Genomic DNA, 19,148 nt, shown 5'->3' on the forward strand with positions numbered 1-19,148 from the left:
TAACTCGAGTGAGGATGGAACTCACAACCTTCAGATAATGAGACTGACGCGCTACCTACTGCGCTATCAAGGCTCTCAGAATAATACGTCACCTCTATATCAATCAAGTATTCTATTTACGAAAATCAGCGCCAAATTCATGCCCCGAGTGAGGATCGAACTCACGACCTTCACGTTATGAGACCGACGCGCTACCTACTGCGCTCTCGAGGCTGTTATTAATCATTTCATCTCTTTATCAATCAAGTATTCTATTAACGAAAAACAGCGCCAAAATCTTGCGCCGAGTGAGGATCGAACTCACGACCTTCAGATTATGAGACTGACGGGCTACCTACTGCGCTATCGAGGCTGTTAGAATCACACGTCACCTTTTTATCAATCAAGTATTCTTTTTACGAAAATCAGCGCGAAATTCATGCCCCGAGTGAGGATCGAACTCACGACCTTCACGTTATGAGACTGACGCGCTACCTACTGCGCTCTCGAGGCTGTTATTAATCATTTCACCTTTTTATCAATCAAGTATTCTATTTACGAAAATCAGCGCCAAATTCATGCCCCGAGTGAGGATCGAACTCACGACCTTCACATTATGAGACTGACGCGCTACCTACTGCACTCTCGAGGCTGTCAGAATGCCACGTCACCTCTTTATCAATCAAGTATTCTATTTACGAAAATCAGCGCCAAATTCATTCCCCGAGTTAGGATCGAACACACGACCTTCAGATTATGAGAACTACTGCGCTATCGAGGCTGTTATTAAAACATTTCACATCTTTATTAATCAAGTATTCTTTTAACGAAAATAGGCGCCAAACTCATGCCCCGAGTGAGGATCGAACTCACGAGTTTCAGATTATGAAACTGACGGGCTACCTACTGCGCTATCGAGGCTGTTAGAATCACACGTCACCTTTTTATCAATCAAGTATTCTATTTACGAAAATCAGCGCCAAATTCATGCCCCGAGTGAGGATCGAACTCACGACCTTCACATTATGCGACTGACGCGCTACCTACTGCGCTCTCGAGGCTGTCAGAATGCCACGTCACCTCTTTATCAATCAAGTATTCTATTTACGAAAATCAGCGCCAAATTCACGCCCCGAGTGAGGATCGAACACACGACCTTCAGATTATGAGAACTACTGCGCTATCGAGGCTGTTATTAAAACATTTCACATCTTTATTAATCAAGTATTCTTTTAACGAAAATAGGCGCCAAACTCATGCCTCGAGTGAGGATCGAACTCACGACCTTCAGATTATGAGACTGACGGGCTACCTACTGCGCTATAGAGCCTGTTAGAATAACACGTCACCTCTTTATCAATCAAGTATTCTATTTACGAAAATCAGCGCCAAAGTCATGCCCCGAGTGAGGATCGAACTCACGACCTTCACATTATGAGACTGACGCGCTACCTACTGCGCTATCGAGGCTGTTATTAATCACCTCATCTCTTTATCAATCAAGTATTCTATTAACGAAAATCAGCGCCAAAATCATAACTCGAGTGAGGATGGAACTCACAACCTTCAGATAATGAGACTGACGCGCTACCTACTGCGCTATCAAGGCTCTCAGAATAATACGTCACCTCTATATCAATCAAGTATTCTATTTACGAAAATCAGCGCCAAATTCATGCCCCCAGTGAGGATCGAACTCACGACCTTCACGTTATGAGACCGACGCGCTACCTACTGCGCTCTCGAGGCTGTTATTAATCATTTCATCTCTTTATCAATCAAGTATTCTATTAACGAAAATCAGCGCCAAAATCTTGCGCCGAGTGAGGATCGAACTCACGACCTTCAGATTATGAGACTGACGGGCTACCTACAGCGCTATCGAGGCTGTTAGAATCACGCGTCACCTTTTTATCAATCAAGTATTCTATTTACGAAAATCAGCGCCAAATTCATGCCCCGAGTGAGGATCGAACACACGACCTTCAGATTATGAGAACTACTGCGCTATCGAGGCTGTTATTAAAACATTTCACATCTTTATTAATCAAGTATTCTTTTAACGAAAATAGGCGCCAAACTCATGCCCCGAGTGAGGATCGAACTCACGACCTTCAGATTATGAGACTGACGGGCTACCTACTGCGCTATCACGGCTCTCAGAATAACACGTCACCTCTATATCAATCAAGTATTCTATTTACGAAAATCAGCACGAAATTCATGCCCCGAGTGAGGATCGAACTCACGACCTTCACGTTATGAGACTGACGCGCTACCTACTGCGCTCTCGAGGCTGTTATTAATAATTTCACCTTTTTATCAATCAAGTATTCTATTTACGAAAATCAGCGCCAAATTCATGCCCCGAGTGAGGATCGAACTCACGACCTTCAGATTATGAGAACTACTGCGCTATCGAGGCTGTTATTAAAACATTTCACATCTTTATCAATCAAGTATTCTTTTAACGAAAATAGGCGCCAAACTCATGCCCCGAGTGAGGATCGAACTCACGACCTTCAGATTATGAGACTGACGCGCTACCTACTGCACTCTCGAGGCTGTCAGAATGCCACGTCACCTCTTTATCAATCAAGTATTCTATTTACGAAAATCAGCGCCAAATTCATTCCCCGAGTTAGGATCGAACACACGACCTTCAGATTATGAGAACTACTGCGCTATCGAGGCTGTTATTAAAACATTTCACATCTTTATTAATCAAGTATTCTTTTAACGAAAATAGGCGCCAAACTCATGCCCCGAGTGAGGATCGAACTCACGACCTTCAGATTATGAGACTGACGGGCTACCTACTGCGCTATCGAGGCTGTTAGAATCACACGTCACCTTTTTATCAATCAAGTATTCTATTTACGAAAATCAGCGCCAAATTCATGCCCCGAGTGAGGATCGAACTCACGACCTTCACATTATGCGACTGACGCGCTACCTACTGCGCTCTCGAGGCTGTCAGAATGCCACGTCACCTCTTTATCAATCAAGTATTCTATTTACGAAAATCAGCGCCAAATTCACGCCCCGAGTGAGGATCGAACACACGACCTTCAGATTATGAGAACTACTGCGCTATCGAGGCTGTTATTAAAACATTTCACATCTTTATTAATCAAGTATTCTTTTAACGAAAATAGGCGCCAAACTCATGCCTCGAGTGAGGATCGAACTCACGACCTTCAGATTATGAGACTGACGGGCTACCTACTGCGCTATAGAGCCTGTTAGAATAACACGTCACCTCTTTATCAATCAAGTATTCTATTTACGAAAATCAGCGCCAAAGTCATGCCCCGAGTGAGGATCGAACTCACGACCTTCACATTATGAGACTGACGCGCTACCTACTGCGCTATCGAGGCTGTTATTAATCACTTCATCTCTTTATCAATCAAGTATTCTATTAACGAAAATCAGCGCCAAAATCATAACTCGAGTGAGGATGGAACTCACAACCTTCAGATAATGAGACTGACGCGCTACCTACTGCGCTATCAAGGCTCTCAGAATAATACGTCACCTCTATATCAATCAAGTATTCTATTTACGAAAATCAGCGCCAAATTCATGCCCCGAGTGAGGATCGAACTCACAACCTTCACGTTATGAGACCGACGCGCTACCTACTGCGCTCTCGAGGCTGTTATTAATTATTTCATCTCTTTATCAATCAAGTATTCTTTTAACGAAAATCAGCGCCAAAATCTTGCGCCGAGTGAGGATCGAACTCACGACCTTCAGATTATGAGACTGACGGGCTACCTACTGCGCTATCGAGGCTGTTAGAATCACACGTCACCTTTTTATCAATCAAGTATTCTATTTACGAAAATCAGCGCCAAATTCATGCCCCGAGTGAGGTTCGAACTCACGACCTTCACATTATGAGACTGACGCGCTACCTACTGCGCTCTCGAGGCTGTCAGAATGCCATGTCACCTCTTTATCAATCAAGTATTCTATTTACGAAAATCAGCGCCAAATTCACGCCCCGAGTGAGGATCGAACACACGACCTTCAGATTATGAGAACTACTGCGCTATCGAGGCTGTTATTAAAACATTTCACATCTTTATTAATCAAGTATTCTTTTAACGAAAATAGGCGCCAAACTCATGCCCCGAGTGAGGATCGAACTCACCACCTTCAGATTATGAGACTGACGGGCTACCTACTGCGCTATCACGGCTCTCAGAATAACACGTCACCTCTATATCAATCAAGTATTCTATTTACGAAAATCAGCACGAAATTCATGCCCCGAGTGAGGATCGAACTCACGACCTTCACGTTATGAGACTGACGCGCTACCTACTGCGCTCTCGAGGCTGTTATTAATCATTTCACCTTTTTATCAATCAAGTATTCTATTTACGAAAATCAGCGCCAAATTCATGCCCCGAGTGAGGATCGAACTCACGACCTTCACATTATGAGACTGACGCGCTACCTACTGCGCTCTCGAGGCTGTCAGAATGCCACGTCACCTCTTTATCAATCAAGTATTCTATTTACGAAAATCAGCGCCAAATTCATTCCCCGAGTTAGGATCGAACACACGACCTTCAGATTATGAGAACTACTGCGCTATCGAGGCTGTTATTAAAACATTTCACATCTTTATTAATCAAGTATTCTTTTAACGAAAATAGGCGCCAAACTCATGCCCCGAGTGAGGATCGAACTCACGACCTTCAGATTATGAGACTGACGGGCTACCTACTGCGCTATAGAGCCTGTTAGAATAACACGTCACCTCTTTATCAATCAAGTATTCTATTTACGAAAATCAGCGCCAAAGTCATGCCCCGAGTGAGGATCGAACTCACGACCTTCACATTATGAGACTGACGCGCTACCTACTGCGCTATCGAGGCTGTTATTAATCACTTCATCTCTTTATCAATCAAGTATTCTATTAACGAAAATCAGCGCCAAAATCATAACTCGAGTGAGGATGGAACTCACAACCTTCAGATAATGAGACTGACGCGCTACCTACTGCGCTATCAAGGCTCTCAGAATAATACGTCACCTCTATATCAATCAAGTATTCTATTTACGAAAATCAGCGCCAAATTCATGCCCCGAGTGAGGATCGAACTCACAACCTTCACGTTATGAGACCGACGCGCTACCTACTGCGCTCTCGAGGCTGTTATTAATTATTTCATCTCTTTATCAATCAAGTATTCTATTAACGAAAATCAGCGCCAAAATCTTGCGCCGAGTGAGGATCGAACTCACGACCTTCAGATTATGAGACTGACGGGCTACCTACTGCGCTATCGAGGCTGTTAGAATCACACGTCACCTTTTTATCAATCAAGTATTCTATTTACGAAAATCAGCGCCAAATTCATGCCCCGAGTGAGGTTCGAACTCACGACCTTCACATTATGAGACTGACGCGCTACCTACTGCGCTCTCGAGGCTGTCAGAATGCCATGTCACCTCTTTATCAATCAAGTATTCTATTTACGAAAATCAGCGCCAAATTCACGCCCCGAGTGAGGATCGAACACACGACCTTCAGATTATGAGAACTACTGCGCTATCGAGGCTGTTATTAAAACATTTCACATCTTTATTAATCAAGTATTCTTTTAACGAAAATAGGCGCCAAACTCATGCCCCGAGTGAGGATCGAACTCACCACCTTCAGATTATGAGACTGACGGGCTACCTACTGCGCTATCACGGCTCTCAGAATAACACGTCACCTCTATATCAATCAAGTATTCTATTTACGAAAATCAGCACGAAATTCATGCCCCGAGTGAGGATCGAACTCACGACCTTCACGTTATGAGACTGACGCGCTACCTACTGCGCTCTCGAGGCTGTTATTAATCATTTCACCTTTTTATCAATCAAGTATTCTATTTACGAAAATCAGCGCCAAATTCATGCCCCGAGTGAGGATCGAACTCACGACCTTCACATTATGAGACTGACGCGCTACCTACTGCGCTCTCGAGGCTGTCAGAATGCCACGTCACCTCTTTATCAATCAAGTATTCTATTTACGAAAATCAGCGCCAAATTCATTCCCCGAGTTAGGATCGAACACACGACCTTCAGATTATGAGAACTACTGCGCTATCGAGGCTGTTATTAAAACATTTCACATCTTTATTAATCAAGTATTCTTTTAACGAAAATAGGCGCCAAACTCATGCCCCGAGTGAGGATCGAACTCACGACCTTCAGATTATGAGACTGACGGGCTACCTACTGCGCTTTCGAGGCTGTTAGAATCACACGTCACCTTTTTATCAATCAAGTATTCTATTTAAGAAAATCAGCGCCAAATTCATGCCCCGAGTGAGGATCGAACTCACGACCTTCACATTATGAGACTGACGCGCTACCTACTGCGCTCTCGAGGCTGTTATTAATCCTTTCATCTCTTTATCAATCAAGTATTCTATTAACGAAAATCAGCGCCAAAATCATAACTCGAGTGAGGATCGAACTCACAACCTTCAGATAATGAGATTGACGCGCTACCTACTGCGCTATCAAGGCTCTCAGAATAACACGTCACCTCTATATCAATCAAGTATTCTATTTACGAAAATCAGCGCCAAATTCATGCCCCGAGTAAGGATCGAACTCACGACCTTCACATTATTAGACTGACGCTTTACCTACTGCGCTCTCAAGGCTGTCAGAATGCCACGTCACCTCTTTATCAATCAAGTATTCTATTTACGAAAATCAGCGCCAAATTCATTCCCCGAGTGAGGATCGAACACACGACCTTCAGATTATGAGAACTACTGCGCTATCGAGGCTGTTATTAAAACATTTCACATCTTTATTAATCAAGTATTCTTTTAACGAAAATAGGCGCCAAACTCATGCCCCGAGTGAGGATCGAACTCACGACCTTCAGATTATGAGACTGACGGGCTACCTACTGCGCTATCGAGGCTGTTAGAATCACACGTCTTTTTTTATCAATCAAGTATTCTATTTACGAAAATCAGCGCCAAATTCATGCCCCGAGTGAGGATAGAACTCACGACCTTCACATTATGAGACTGACGCGCTACCTACTGCGCTCTCGAGTCTGTCGGAATGCCACGTCACCTCTTTATCAATCAAGTATTCTATTTACGAAAATCAGCGTCAAATTGACGCCCTGAGTGAGGATCGAACACACGACCTTCAGATTATGAGAACTACTGCGCTATCGAGGCTGTTATTAAAACATCTCATATCTTTATTAATCAAGTATTCTTTTAACGAAAATAGGCGCCAAACTCATGCTTCGAGTGAGGATCGAACTCACGACCTTCAGATTATGAGACTGACGGGCTACCTACTGCGCTATAGAGCCTGTTAGAATAGCACGTCACCTCTTTATCAATCAAGTATTCTATTTACGAAAATCAGCGCCAAAGTCATGCCCCGAGTGAGGATCGAACTCACGACCTTCACATTATGAGACTGACGCGCTACCTACTGCGCTATCGAGGCTGTTATTAATCGCTTCATCTCTTTATCAATCAAGTATTCTATTAACGAAAATCAGCGCCAAAATCATATCTCGAGTGAGGATCGAACTCACAACTTTCAGATAATGAGACTGACGCGCTACCTACTGCGCTATCAAGGCTCTCAGAATAACACGTCACCTCTATATCAATCAAGTATTCTATTTACGAAAATCATTGCCAAATTCATGCCCCGAGTGAGGATCGAACTCACGACCTTCACATTATGAGACTGACGCGCTACCTACTGCGCTCTCGAGGCTGTTGTTAATCATTTCATCTCTTTATCAATCAAGTATTCTATTAACGAAAGTCAGCGCCAAAATCATAACTCGAGTGAGGATCGAACTCACAACCTTCAGATAATGAGACTGACGCGCTACCTACTGCGCTATCAAGGCTCTCAGAATAACACGTCACCTCTATATCAATCAAGCATTCTATTTACGAAAATCAGCGCCAAATTGATGCCCCGAGTGAGGATCGAACTCACGACCTTCACGTTATGAGACTGACGCGCTACCTACTGCGCTCTCGAGGCTGTTATTAATAATTTCACCTTTTTATCAATCAAGTATTCTATTTACGAAAATCAGCGCCAAATTCATGCCCCGAGTGAGGATCGAACTCACGACCTTCACATTATGAGACTGACGCGCTACCTACTGCGCTCTCGAGGCTGTTATTAATCATTTCATCTCTTTAACAATCAAGTATTCTATTAACGAAAATCAGCGCAAAAATCTTGCGCCGAGTGAGGATCGAACTCACGACCTTCAGATTATGAGACTGACGGGCTACCTACTGCGCTATCGAGGCTTTTAGAACCACAAGTCACCTTTTTATCAATCAAGTATTCTATTTACGAAAATCAGCGCCAAATTCAAGCCCCGAGTGAGGATCGAACTCACGACCTTCACATTATGAGACTGACGCGCTACCTACTGCGCTCTCGAGGCTGTTATTAATCACCTCATCTCTTTATCAATCAATTATTCTATTTACGAAAATCAGCGCCAAATTCATGCCCCGAAAGAGGATCGAACTCACGACCTTCACATTATGAGACTGCAGCGCTACCTACTGCGCTATCGAGGCTGTTATTAATCACTTCATCTCTTTATCAATCAAGTATTCTATTAACGAAAATCAGCGCCAAAATCATAACTCGAGTGAGGATCGAACTCACAACCTTCAGATAATGAGACTGACGCGCTACCTACTGCGCTATCACGGCTCTCAGAATAACACGTCACCTCTATATCAATCAAGTATTCTATTTACGAAAATTAGCGCCAAATTCATGCCCGGAGTGAGGATCGAACTCACGACCTTCACGTTATGAGACTGACGCGCTACCTACTGCGCTCTCGAGGCTGTTATTAATCATTCCATCTCTTTATCAATCAAGTATTCTATTAACGAAAATCAGCGCCAAAATCTTGCGCCGAGTGAGGATCGAACTCACGACCTTCAGATTATGAGACTGACGGGCTACCTACTGCGCTATCGAGGCGGTTAGAATCACACGTCACCTTTTTATCAATCAAGTATTCTATTTACGAAAATCAGCGCCAAATTCATGCCCCGAGTGAGGATCGAACTCACGACCTTCACGTTATGAGACTGACGCGCTACCCACTGCGCTCTCGAGGCTGTTATTAATAATTTCACCTTTTTATCAATCAAGTATTCTATTTACGAAAATCAGCGCCAAATTCATGCCCCGAGTGAGGATCGAACTCACGACCTTCACATTATGAGACTGACGCGCTACCTACTGCGCTCTCGAGGCTGTTATTAATCATTCCATCTCTTTATCAATCAAGTATTCTATTAACGAAAATCAGCGCCAAAATCTTGCGCCGAGTGAGGATCGAACTCACGACCTTCAGATTATGAGACTGACGGGCTACCTACTGCGCTATCGAGGCGGTTAGAATCACACTTCACCTTTTTATCAATCAAGTATTCTATTTACGAAAATCAGCGCCAAATTCGTGCCCTGAGTGAGGATCGAACTCACGACCTTCACATTATGAGACTGACGCGCTACCTACTGCGCTCTCGAGGCTGTTATTAATCATTTCATCTCTTTATCATTCAAGTATTCTATTAACGAAAATCAGCGCCAAAATCATAACTCCAGTGAGGATCGAACTCACAACCTTCAGATAATGAGACTGACGCGCTACCTACTGCGCTATCAAGGCTCTCAGAATAACACGTCACCTCTATATCAATCAAGTATTCTATTTACGAAAATCAGCGCCAAATTCATGCCCCGACTAAGGATCGAACTCACGACCTTCACATTATGAGACTGACGCGCTACCTACTGCGCTCTCGAGGCTGTCAGAATGCCACGTCACTTCTTTATCAATCAAGTATTCTATTTACGAAAATCAGCGCCAAATTCATTCCCCGAGTGAGGATCGAACACACGACCTTCAGATTATGAGAACTACTGCGCTATCGAGGCTGTTATTAAAACATTTCACATCTTTACTAATCAAGTATTCTTTTATCGAAAATAGGCGCCAAACTCACGCCCCGAGTGAGGATCGAACTCACGACCTTCAGATTATGAGACTGACGGGCTACCTACTGCGCTATCGAGGCTGTTAGAATCACACGTCACCTTTTTATCAATCAAGTATTCTATTTACGAAAATCAGCGCCAAATTCATGCCCCGAGTGAGGATAGAACTCACGACCTTCACATTATGAGACTGACGCGCTACCTACTGCGCTCTCGAGGCTGTCAGAATGCCACGTCACCTCTTTATCAATCAAGTATTCTATTTACGAAAATCAGCGTCAAATTCACGCCCCGAGTGAGGATCGAACACACGACCTTCAGATTATGAGAACTACTACGCTATCGAGGCTGTTATTAAAACATCTCATATCTTTATTAATCAAGTATTCTTTTAACGAAAATAGGCGCCAAACTCATGCTTCGAGTGAGGATCGAACTCACGACCTTCAGATTATGAGACTGACGGGCTACCTACTGCGCTATAGAGCCTGTTAGAATAGCACGTCACCTCTTTATCAATCAAGTATTCTATTTACGAAAATCAGCGCCAAATTCATGCCCCGAGTGAGGATCGAACTCACGACCTTCACGTTATGAGACTGACGCGCTACCTACTGCGCTCTCGAGGCTGTTATTAATAATTTCACCTTTTTATCAATCAAGTATTCTATTTACGAAAATCAGCGCCAAATTCATGCCCCGAGTGAGGATCGAACTCACGACCTTCACATTATGAGACTGACGCGCTACCTACTGCGCTCTCGAGGCTGTTATTAATCATTTCATCTCTTTATCAATCAAGTATTCTATTAACGAAAATCAGCGCAAAAATCTTGCGCCGAGTGAGGATCGAACCCACGACCTTCAGATTATGAGACTGACTGGCTACCTACTGCGCTATCGAGGCTGTTAGAACCACACGTCACCTTTTTATCAATCAAGTATTCTATTTACGAAAATCAGCGCCAAATTCATGCCCCGAGTGAGGATCGAACTCACGACCTTCACGTTATGAGACTGACGCGCTACCTACTGCGCTCTCGAGGCTGTTATTAATCATTCCATCTCTTTATCAATCAAGTATTCTATTAACGAAAATCAGCGCCAAAATCTCTCGCCGAGTGAGGATCGAACCCATGACCTTCAGATTATGAGACTGACGGGCTACCTACTGCGCTATCGAGGCGGTTAGAATCACACGTCACCTTTTTATCAATCAAGTATTCTATTTACGAAAATCAGCGCCAAATTCGTGCCCTGAGTGAGGATCGAACTCACGACCTTCACATTATGAGACTGACGCGCTACCTACTGCGCTCTCGAGGCTGTTGTTAATCATTTCATCTCTTTATCATTCAAGTATTTTATTAACGAAAATCAGCGCCAAAATCATAACTCCAGTGAGGATCGAACTCACAACCTTCAGATAATGAGTATGACGCGCTATCAAGGCTCTCAGAATAACACGTCACCTCTATATCAATCAAGTATTCTATTTACGAAAATCAGCGCCAAATTCATGCCCCGAGTAAGGATCGAACTCACGACCTTCACATTATGAGACTGACGCGCTACCTACTGCGCTCTCGAGGCTGTTATTAATCCTTTCATCTCTTTATCAATCAAGTATTCTATTAACGAAAATCAGCGCCAAAATCATAACTCGAGTGAGGATCGAACTCACAACCTTCAGATAATGAGATTGACGCGCTACCTACTGCGCTATCAAGGCTCTCAGAATAACACGTCACCTCTATATCAATCAAGTATTATATTTACGAAAATCAGCGCCAAATTCATGCCCCGAGTAAGGATCGAACTCACGACCTTCACATTATTAGACTGACGCTTTACCTACTGCGCTCTCGAGGCTGTCAGAATGCCACGTCACCTCTTTATCAATCAAGTATTCTATTTACGAAAATCAGCGCCAAATTCATTCCCCGAGTGAGGATCGAACACACGACCTTCAGATTATGAGAACTACTGCGCTATCGAGGCTGTTATTAAAACATTTCACATCTTTATTAATCAAGTATTCTTTTAACGAAAATAGGCGCCAAACTCATGCCCCGAGTGAGGATCGAACTCACGACCTTCAGATTATGAGACTGACGGGCTACCTACTGCGCTATCGAGGCTGTTAGAATCACACGTCTTTTTTTATCAATCAAGTATTCTATTTACGAAAATCAGCGCCAAATTCATGCCCCGAGTGAGGATAGAACTCACGACCTTCACATTATGAGACTGACGCGCTACCTACTGCGCTCTCGAGTCTGTCGGAATGCCACGTCACCTCTTTATCAATCAAGTATTCTATTTACGAAAATCAGCGTCAAATTGACGCCCTGAGTGAGGATCGAACACACGACCTTCAGATTATGAGAACTACTGCGCTATCGAGGCTGTTATTAAAACATCTCATATCTTTATTAATCAAGTATTCTTTTAACGAAAATAGGCGCCAAACTCATGCTTCGAGTGAGGATCGAACTCACGACCTTCAGATTATGAGACTGACGGGCTACCTACTGCGCTATAGAGCCTGTTAGAATAGCACGTCACCTCTTTATCAATCAAGTATTCTATTTACGAAAATCAGCGCCAAAGTCATGCCCCGAGTGAGGATCGAACTCACGACCTTCACATTATGAGACTGACGCGCTACCTACTGCGCTATCGAGGCTGTTATTAATCGCTTCATCTCTTTATCAATCAAGTATTCTATTAACGAAAATCAGCGCCAAAATCATATCTCGAGTGAGGATCGAACTCACAACTTTCAGATAATGAGACTGACGCGCTACCTACTGCGCTCTCGAGGCTGTTATTAATCACCTCATCTCTTTATCAATCAATTATTCTATTTACGAAAATCAGCGCCAAATTCATGCCCCGAGTGAGGATCGAACTCACGACCTTCACATTATGAGACTGCAGCGCTACCTACTGCGCTATCGAGGCTGTTATTAATCACTTCATCTCTTTATCAATCAGCGCCAAAATCATAACTCGAGTGAGGATCGAACTCACAACCTTCAGATAATGAGACTGACGCGCTACCTACTGCGCTATCACGGCTCTCAGAATAACACGTCACCTCTATATCAATCAAGTATTCTATTTACGAAAATTAGCGCCAAATTCATGCCCGGAGTGAGGATCGAACTCACGACCTTCACGTTATGAGACTGACGCGCTACCTACTGCGCTCTCGAGGCTGTTATTAATCATTCCATCTCTTTATCAATCAAGTATTCTATTAACGAAAATCAGCGCCAAAATCTCACGACCTTCAGATTATGAGACTGACGGGCTACCTACTGCGCTATCGAGGCTGTTAGAACCACCCGTCACCTTTTTATCAATCAAGTATTCTATTTACGAAAATCAGCGCCAAATTCAAGCCCCGAGTGAGGATCGAACTCACGACCTTCACATTATGAGACTGACGCGCTACCTACTGCGCTCTCGAGGCTGTTATTAATCACCTCATCTCTTTATCAATCAATTATTCTATTTACGAAAATCAGCGCCAAATTCATGCCCCGAAAGAGGATCGAACTCACGACCTTCACATTATGAGACTGCAGCGCTACCTACTGCGCTCTCGAGGCTGTTGTTAATCATTTCATCTCTTTATCAATCAAGTATTCTATTAACGAAAGTCAGCGCCAAAATCATAACTCGAGTGAGGATCGAACTCACAACCTTCAGATAATGAGACTGACGCGCTACCTACTGCGCTATCAAGGCTCTCAGAATAACACGTCACCTCTATATCAATCAAGTATTCTATTTACGAAAATCAGCGCCAAATTGATGCCCCGAGTGAGGATCGAACTCACGACCTTCACGTTATGAGACTGACGCGCTACCTACTGCGCTCTCGAGGCTGTTATTAATAATTTCACCTTTTTATCAATCAAGTATTCTATTTACGAAAATCAGCGCCAAATTCATGCCCCGAGTGAGGATCGAACTCACGACCTTCACATTATGAGACTGACGCGCTACCTACTGCGCTCTCGAGGCTGTTATTAATCATTTCATCTCTTTATCAATCAAGTATTCTATTAACGAAAATCAGCGCCAAAATCTTGCGCCGAGTGAGGATCGAACTCACGACCTTCAGATTATGAGACTGACGGGCTACCTACTGCGCTATCGAGGCGGTTAGAATCACACGTCACCTTTTTATCAATCAAGTATTCTATTTACGAAAATCAGCGCCAAATTCATGCCCCGAGTGAGGATCGAACTCACGACCTTCACGTTATGAGACTGACGCGCTACCCACTGCGCTCTCGAGGCTGTTATTAATCACCTCATCTCTTTATCAATCAAGTATTCTATTTACGAAAATCAGCGCCAAATTCATGCCCCGAGTAAGGATCGAACTCACGACCTTCACATTATGAGACTGACGCGCTACCTACTGCGCTCTCGAGGCTGTTATTAATCCTTTCATCTCTTTATCAATCAAGTATTCTATTAACGAAAATCAGCGCCAAAATCATAACTCGAGTGAGGATCGAACTCACAACCTTCAGATAATGAGATTGACGCGCTACCTACTGCGCTATCAAGGCTCTCAGAATAACACGTCACCTCTATATCAATCAAGTATTCTATTTACGAAAATCAGCGCCAAATTCATGCCCCGAGTAAGGATCGAACTCACGACCTTCACATTATTAGACTGACGCTTTACCTACTGCGCTCTCGAGGCTGTCAGAATGCCACGTCACCTCTTTATCAATCAAGTATTCTATTTACGAAAATCAGCGCCAAATTCATTCCCCGAGTGAGGATCGAACACACGACCTTCAGATTATGAGAACTACTGCGCTATCGAGGCTGTTATTAAAACATTTCACATCTTTATTAATCAAGTATTCTTTTAACGAAAATAGGCGCCAAACTCATGCCCCGAGTGAGGATCGAACTCACGACCTTCAGATTATGAGACTGACGGGCTACCTACTGCGCTATCGAGGCTGTTAGAATCACACGTCTTTTTTTATCAATCAAGTATTCTATTTACGAAAATCAGCGCCAAATTCATGCCCCGAGTGAGGATAGAACTCACGACCTTCACATTATGAGACTGACGCGCTACCTACTGCGCTCTCGAGTCTGTCGGAATGCCACGTCACCTCTTTATCAATCAAGTATTCTATTTACGAAAATCAGCGTCAAATTGACGCCCTGAGTGAGGATCGAACACACGACCTTCAGATTATGAGAACTACTGCGCTATCGAGGCTGTTATTAAAACATCTCATATCTTTATTAATCAAGTATTCTTTTAACGAAAATAGGCGCCAAACTCATGCTTCGAGTGAGGATCGAACTCACGACCTTCAGATTATGAGACTGACGGGCTACCTACTGCGCTATAGAGCCTGTTAGAATAGCACGTCACCTCTTTATCAATCAAGTATTCTATTTACGAAAATCAGCGCCAAAGTCATGCCCCGAGTGAGGATCGAACTCACGACCTTCACATTATGAGACTGACGCGCTACCTACTGCGCTATCGAGGCTGTTATTAATCGCTTCATCTCTTTATCAATCAAGTATTCTATTAACGAAAATCAGCGCCAAAATCATATCTCGAGTGAGGATCGAACTCACAACTTTCAGATAATGAGACTGACGCGCTACCTACTGCGCTATCAAGGCTCTCAGAATAACACGTCACCTCTATATCAATCAAGTATTCTATTTACGAAAATCATTGCCAAATTCATGCCCCGAGTGAGGATCGAACTCACGACCTTCACATTATGAGACTGACGCGCTACCTACTGCGCTCTCGAGGCTGTTGTTAATCATTTCATCTCTTTATCAATCAAGTATTCTATTAACGAAAGTCAGCGCCAAAATCATAACTCGAGTGAGGATCGAACTCACAACCTTCAGATAATGAGACTGACGCGCTACCTACTGCGCTATCAAGGCTCTCAGAATAACACGTCACCTCTATATCAATCAAGTATTCTATTTACGAAAATCAGCGCCAAATTGATGCCCCGAGTGAGGATCGAACTCACGACCTTCACGTTATGAGACTGACGCGCTACCTACTGCGCTCTCGAGGCTGTTATTAATAATTTCACCTTTTTATCAATCAAGTATTCTATTTACGAAAATCAGCGCCAAATTCATGTCCCGAGTGAGGATCGAACTCACGACCTTCACATTATGAGACTGACGCGCTACCTACTGCGCTCTCGAGGCTGTTATTAATCATTTCATCTCTTTAACAATCAAGTATTCTATTAACGAAAATCAGCGCAAAAATCTTGCGCCGAGTGAGGATCGAACTCACGACCTTCAGATTATGAGACTGACGGGCTACCTACTGCGCTATCGAGGCTGTTAGAACCACCCGTCACCTTTTTATCAATCAAGTATTCTATTTACGAAAATCAGCGCCAAATTCAAGCCCCGAGTGAGGATCGAACTCACGACCTTCACATTATGAGACTGACGCGCTACCTACTGCGCTCTCGAGGCTGTTATTAATCACCTCATCTCTTTATCAATCAATTATTCTATTTACGAAAATCAGCGCCAAATTCATGCCCCGAAAGAGGATCGAACTCACGACCTTCACATTATGAGACTGCAGCGCTACCTACTGCGCTATCGAGGCTGTTATTAATCACTTCATCTCTTTATCAATCAAGTATTCTATTAACGAAAATCAGCGCCAAAATCATAACTCGAGTGAGGATCGAACTCACAACCTTCAGATAATGAGACTGACGCGCTACCTACTGCGCTATCACGGCTCTCAGAATAACACGTCACCTCTATATCAATCAAGTATTCTATTTACGAAAATTAGCGCCAAATTCATGCCCGGAGTGAGGATCGAACTCACGACCTTCACGTTATGAGACTGACGCGCTACCTACTGCGCTCTCGAGGCTGTTATTAATCATTCCATCTCTTTATCAATCAAGTATTCTATTAACGAAAATCAGCGCCAAAATCTTGCGCCGAGTGAGGATCGAACTCACGACCTTCAGATTATGAGACTGACGGGCTACCTACTGCGCTATCGAGGCGGTTAGAACCACACGTCACCTTTTTATCAATCAAGTATTCTATTTACGAAAATCAGCGCCAAATTCATGCCCCGAGTGAGGATCGAACTCACGACCTTCACGTTATGAGACTGACGCGCTACCCACTGCGCTCTCGAGGCTGTTATTAATAATTTCACCTTTTTATCAATCAAGTATTCTATTTACGAAAATCAGCGCCAAATTCATGCCCCGAGTGAGGATCGAACTCACGACCTTCACATTATGAGACTGACGCGCTACCTACTGCGCTCTCGAGGCTGTTATTAATCATTTCATCTCTTTATCAATCAAGTATTCTATTAACGAAAATCAGCGCAAAAATCTTGCGCCGAGTGAGGATCGAACTCACGACCTTCAGATTATGAGACTGACTGGCTACCTACTGCGCTATCGAGGCTGTTAGAACCACACGTCACCTTTTTATCAATCAAGTATTCTATTTACGAAAATCAGCGCCAAATTCATGCCCCGAGTGAGGATCGAACTCACGACCTTCACGTTATGAGACTGACGCGCTACCTACTGCGCTCTCGAGGCTGTTATTAATCATTCCATCTCTTTATCAATCAAGTATTCTATTAACGAAAATCAGCGCCAAAATCTTGCGCCGAGTGAGGATCGAACTCACGACCTTCAGATTATGAGACTGACGGGCTACCTACTGCGCTATCGAGGCGGTTAGAATCACACTTCACCTTTTTATCAATCAAGTATTCTATTTACGAAAATCAGCGCCAAATTCAAGCCCCGAGTGAGGATCGAACTCACGACCTTCACATTATGAGACTGACGCGCTACCTACTGCGCTCTCGAGGCTGTTATTAATCACCTCATCTCTTTATCAATCAATTATTCTATTTACGAAAATCAGCGCCAAATTCATGCCCCGAAAGAGGATCGAACTCACGACCTTCACATTATGAGACTGCAGCGCTACCTACTGCGCTATCGAGGCTGTTATTAATCACTTCATCTCTTTATCAATCAAGTATTCTATTAACGAAAATCAGCGCCAAAATCATAACTCGAGTGAGGATCGAACTCACAACCTTCAGATAATGAGACTGACGCGCTACCTACTGCGCTATCACGGCTCTCAGAATAACACGTCACCTCTATATCAATCAAGTATTCTATTTACGAAAATTAGCGCCAAATTCATGCCCGGAGTGAGGATCGAACTCACGACCTTCACGTTATGAGACTGACGCGCTACCTACTGCGCTCTCGAGGCTGTTATTAATCATTCCATCTCTTTATCAATCAAGTATTCTATTAACGAAAATCAGCGCCAAAATCTTGCGCCGAGTGAGGATCGAACTCACGACCTTCAGATTATGAGACTGACGGGCTACCTACTGCGCTATCGAGGCGGTTAGAATCACACGTCACCTTTTTATCAATCAAGTATTCTATTTACGAAAATCAGCGCCAAATTCATGCCCCGAGTGAGGATCGAACTCACGACCTTCACGTTATGAGACTGACGCGCTACCCACTGCGCTCTCGAGGCTGTTATTAATAATTTCACCTTTTTATCAATCAAGTATTCTATTTACGAAAATCAGCGCCAAATTCATGCCCCGAGTAAGGATCGAACTCACGACCTTCACATTATGAGACTGACGCGCTACCTACTGCGCTCTCGAGGCTGTTATTAATCCTTTCATCTCTTTATCAATCAAGTATTCTATTAACGAAAATCAGCGCCAAAATCATAACTCGAGTGAGGATCGAACTCACAACCTTCAGATAATGAGATTGACGCGCTACCTACTGCGCTATCAAGGCTCTCAGAATAACACGTCACCTCTATATCAATCAAGTATTCTATTTACGAAAATCAGCGCCAAATTCATGCCCCGAGTAAGGATCGAACTCACGACCTTCACATTATTAGACTGACGCTTTACCTACTGCGCTCTCGAGGCTGTCAGAATGCCACGTCACCTCTTTATCAATCAAGTATTCTATTTACGAAAATCAGCGCCAAAT

General features: G+C 43.5%; 37 non-coding genes across 37 annotated transcripts; all 37 read right to left on the reverse strand.

The window, feature by feature from the left end:
* Nucleotides 1-279: 279 nt before the first annotated feature.
* TRNAM-CAU (transfer RNA methionine (anticodon CAU)) lies at nucleotides 280-352 on the reverse strand. The gene has a single exon. It is a non-coding gene; the product is annotated as a tRNA-Met (tRNA).
* A 1,024-nt stretch (nucleotides 353-1,376) lies between these two features.
* TRNAM-CAU (transfer RNA methionine (anticodon CAU)) lies at nucleotides 1,377-1,449 on the reverse strand. The gene has a single exon. It is a non-coding gene; the product is annotated as a tRNA-Met (tRNA).
* A 614-nt stretch (nucleotides 1,450-2,063) lies between these two features.
* On the reverse strand, nucleotides 2,064-2,136 carry TRNAM-CAU (transfer RNA methionine (anticodon CAU)). The gene has a single exon. It is a non-coding gene; the product is annotated as a tRNA-Met (tRNA).
* Nucleotides 2,137-2,471: 335 nt separating this feature from the next.
* On the reverse strand, nucleotides 2,472-2,544 carry TRNAM-CAU (transfer RNA methionine (anticodon CAU)). Its single transcript has one exon. It is a non-coding gene; the product is annotated as a tRNA-Met (tRNA).
* Nucleotides 2,545-2,740: 196 nt separating this feature from the next.
* TRNAM-CAU (transfer RNA methionine (anticodon CAU)) lies at nucleotides 2,741-2,813 on the reverse strand. Its single transcript has one exon. It is a non-coding gene; the product is annotated as a tRNA-Met (tRNA).
* A 476-nt stretch (nucleotides 2,814-3,289) lies between these two features.
* On the reverse strand, nucleotides 3,290-3,362 carry TRNAM-CAU (transfer RNA methionine (anticodon CAU)). The gene has a single exon. It is a non-coding gene; the product is annotated as a tRNA-Met (tRNA).
* A 345-nt stretch (nucleotides 3,363-3,707) lies between these two features.
* Nucleotides 3,708-3,780, reverse strand: TRNAM-CAU (transfer RNA methionine (anticodon CAU)). The gene has a single exon. It is a non-coding gene; the product is annotated as a tRNA-Met (tRNA).
* Nucleotides 3,781-3,847: 67 nt separating this feature from the next.
* Nucleotides 3,848-3,920, reverse strand: TRNAM-CAU (transfer RNA methionine (anticodon CAU)). Its single transcript has one exon. It is a non-coding gene; the product is annotated as a tRNA-Met (tRNA).
* Nucleotides 3,921-4,395: 475 nt separating this feature from the next.
* TRNAM-CAU (transfer RNA methionine (anticodon CAU)) lies at nucleotides 4,396-4,468 on the reverse strand. Its single transcript has one exon. It is a non-coding gene; the product is annotated as a tRNA-Met (tRNA).
* Nucleotides 4,469-4,804: 336 nt separating this feature from the next.
* TRNAM-CAU (transfer RNA methionine (anticodon CAU)) lies at nucleotides 4,805-4,877 on the reverse strand. Its single transcript has one exon. It is a non-coding gene; the product is annotated as a tRNA-Met (tRNA).
* A 345-nt stretch (nucleotides 4,878-5,222) lies between these two features.
* On the reverse strand, nucleotides 5,223-5,295 carry TRNAM-CAU (transfer RNA methionine (anticodon CAU)). Its single transcript has one exon. It is a non-coding gene; the product is annotated as a tRNA-Met (tRNA).
* Nucleotides 5,296-5,362: 67 nt separating this feature from the next.
* Nucleotides 5,363-5,435, reverse strand: TRNAM-CAU (transfer RNA methionine (anticodon CAU)). The gene has a single exon. It is a non-coding gene; the product is annotated as a tRNA-Met (tRNA).
* A 475-nt stretch (nucleotides 5,436-5,910) lies between these two features.
* On the reverse strand, nucleotides 5,911-5,983 carry TRNAM-CAU (transfer RNA methionine (anticodon CAU)). Its single transcript has one exon. It is a non-coding gene; the product is annotated as a tRNA-Met (tRNA).
* A 196-nt stretch (nucleotides 5,984-6,179) lies between these two features.
* On the reverse strand, nucleotides 6,180-6,252 carry TRNAM-CAU (transfer RNA methionine (anticodon CAU)). Its single transcript has one exon. It is a non-coding gene; the product is annotated as a tRNA-Met (tRNA).
* A 67-nt stretch (nucleotides 6,253-6,319) lies between these two features.
* TRNAM-CAU (transfer RNA methionine (anticodon CAU)) lies at nucleotides 6,320-6,392 on the reverse strand. The gene has a single exon. It is a non-coding gene; the product is annotated as a tRNA-Met (tRNA).
* A 475-nt stretch (nucleotides 6,393-6,867) lies between these two features.
* TRNAM-CAU (transfer RNA methionine (anticodon CAU)) lies at nucleotides 6,868-6,940 on the reverse strand. The gene has a single exon. It is a non-coding gene; the product is annotated as a tRNA-Met (tRNA).
* Nucleotides 6,941-7,415: 475 nt separating this feature from the next.
* TRNAM-CAU (transfer RNA methionine (anticodon CAU)) lies at nucleotides 7,416-7,488 on the reverse strand. The gene has a single exon. It is a non-coding gene; the product is annotated as a tRNA-Met (tRNA).
* Nucleotides 7,489-7,694: 206 nt separating this feature from the next.
* TRNAM-CAU (transfer RNA methionine (anticodon CAU)) lies at nucleotides 7,695-7,767 on the reverse strand. Its single transcript has one exon. It is a non-coding gene; the product is annotated as a tRNA-Met (tRNA).
* A 345-nt stretch (nucleotides 7,768-8,112) lies between these two features.
* TRNAM-CAU (transfer RNA methionine (anticodon CAU)) lies at nucleotides 8,113-8,185 on the reverse strand. The gene has a single exon. It is a non-coding gene; the product is annotated as a tRNA-Met (tRNA).
* Nucleotides 8,186-8,251: 66 nt separating this feature from the next.
* TRNAM-CAU (transfer RNA methionine (anticodon CAU)) lies at nucleotides 8,252-8,324 on the reverse strand. The gene has a single exon. It is a non-coding gene; the product is annotated as a tRNA-Met (tRNA).
* Nucleotides 8,325-8,948: 624 nt separating this feature from the next.
* Nucleotides 8,949-9,021, reverse strand: TRNAM-CAU (transfer RNA methionine (anticodon CAU)). Its single transcript has one exon. It is a non-coding gene; the product is annotated as a tRNA-Met (tRNA).
* A 206-nt stretch (nucleotides 9,022-9,227) lies between these two features.
* Nucleotides 9,228-9,300, reverse strand: TRNAM-CAU (transfer RNA methionine (anticodon CAU)). The gene has a single exon. It is a non-coding gene; the product is annotated as a tRNA-Met (tRNA).
* A 66-nt stretch (nucleotides 9,301-9,366) lies between these two features.
* Nucleotides 9,367-9,439, reverse strand: TRNAM-CAU (transfer RNA methionine (anticodon CAU)). Its single transcript has one exon. It is a non-coding gene; the product is annotated as a tRNA-Met (tRNA).
* Nucleotides 9,440-10,054: 615 nt separating this feature from the next.
* On the reverse strand, nucleotides 10,055-10,127 carry TRNAM-CAU (transfer RNA methionine (anticodon CAU)). The gene has a single exon. It is a non-coding gene; the product is annotated as a tRNA-Met (tRNA).
* A 615-nt stretch (nucleotides 10,128-10,742) lies between these two features.
* TRNAM-CAU (transfer RNA methionine (anticodon CAU)) lies at nucleotides 10,743-10,815 on the reverse strand. Its single transcript has one exon. It is a non-coding gene; the product is annotated as a tRNA-Met (tRNA).
* Nucleotides 10,816-12,115: 1,300 nt separating this feature from the next.
* TRNAM-CAU (transfer RNA methionine (anticodon CAU)) lies at nucleotides 12,116-12,188 on the reverse strand. The gene has a single exon. It is a non-coding gene; the product is annotated as a tRNA-Met (tRNA).
* Nucleotides 12,189-12,663: 475 nt separating this feature from the next.
* On the reverse strand, nucleotides 12,664-12,736 carry TRNAM-CAU (transfer RNA methionine (anticodon CAU)). Its single transcript has one exon. It is a non-coding gene; the product is annotated as a tRNA-Met (tRNA).
* A 1,276-nt stretch (nucleotides 12,737-14,012) lies between these two features.
* TRNAM-CAU (transfer RNA methionine (anticodon CAU)) lies at nucleotides 14,013-14,085 on the reverse strand. Its single transcript has one exon. It is a non-coding gene; the product is annotated as a tRNA-Met (tRNA).
* Nucleotides 14,086-14,151: 66 nt separating this feature from the next.
* Nucleotides 14,152-14,224, reverse strand: TRNAM-CAU (transfer RNA methionine (anticodon CAU)). The gene has a single exon. It is a non-coding gene; the product is annotated as a tRNA-Met (tRNA).
* Nucleotides 14,225-14,978: 754 nt separating this feature from the next.
* Nucleotides 14,979-15,051, reverse strand: TRNAM-CAU (transfer RNA methionine (anticodon CAU)). Its single transcript has one exon. It is a non-coding gene; the product is annotated as a tRNA-Met (tRNA).
* A 475-nt stretch (nucleotides 15,052-15,526) lies between these two features.
* On the reverse strand, nucleotides 15,527-15,599 carry TRNAM-CAU (transfer RNA methionine (anticodon CAU)). The gene has a single exon. It is a non-coding gene; the product is annotated as a tRNA-Met (tRNA).
* Nucleotides 15,600-15,805: 206 nt separating this feature from the next.
* On the reverse strand, nucleotides 15,806-15,878 carry TRNAM-CAU (transfer RNA methionine (anticodon CAU)). The gene has a single exon. It is a non-coding gene; the product is annotated as a tRNA-Met (tRNA).
* Nucleotides 15,879-16,362: 484 nt separating this feature from the next.
* TRNAM-CAU (transfer RNA methionine (anticodon CAU)) lies at nucleotides 16,363-16,435 on the reverse strand. The gene has a single exon. It is a non-coding gene; the product is annotated as a tRNA-Met (tRNA).
* Nucleotides 16,436-17,059: 624 nt separating this feature from the next.
* On the reverse strand, nucleotides 17,060-17,132 carry TRNAM-CAU (transfer RNA methionine (anticodon CAU)). The gene has a single exon. It is a non-coding gene; the product is annotated as a tRNA-Met (tRNA).
* A 206-nt stretch (nucleotides 17,133-17,338) lies between these two features.
* TRNAM-CAU (transfer RNA methionine (anticodon CAU)) lies at nucleotides 17,339-17,411 on the reverse strand. The gene has a single exon. It is a non-coding gene; the product is annotated as a tRNA-Met (tRNA).
* A 345-nt stretch (nucleotides 17,412-17,756) lies between these two features.
* On the reverse strand, nucleotides 17,757-17,829 carry TRNAM-CAU (transfer RNA methionine (anticodon CAU)). Its single transcript has one exon. It is a non-coding gene; the product is annotated as a tRNA-Met (tRNA).
* Nucleotides 17,830-18,453: 624 nt separating this feature from the next.
* Nucleotides 18,454-18,526, reverse strand: TRNAM-CAU (transfer RNA methionine (anticodon CAU)). The gene has a single exon. It is a non-coding gene; the product is annotated as a tRNA-Met (tRNA).
* Nucleotides 18,527-19,148: the final 622 nt, after the last annotated feature.

This window comes from Phalangium opilio, unplaced genomic scaffold (assembly GCF_054372755.1).
Source record: "Phalangium opilio isolate 3A_F unplaced genomic scaffold, DU_Popi_V2 ptg000032l_1, whole genome shotgun sequence".
In the NCBI taxonomy this organism is placed as follows: domain Eukaryota; kingdom Metazoa; phylum Arthropoda; class Arachnida; order Opiliones; family Phalangiidae; genus Phalangium; species Phalangium opilio.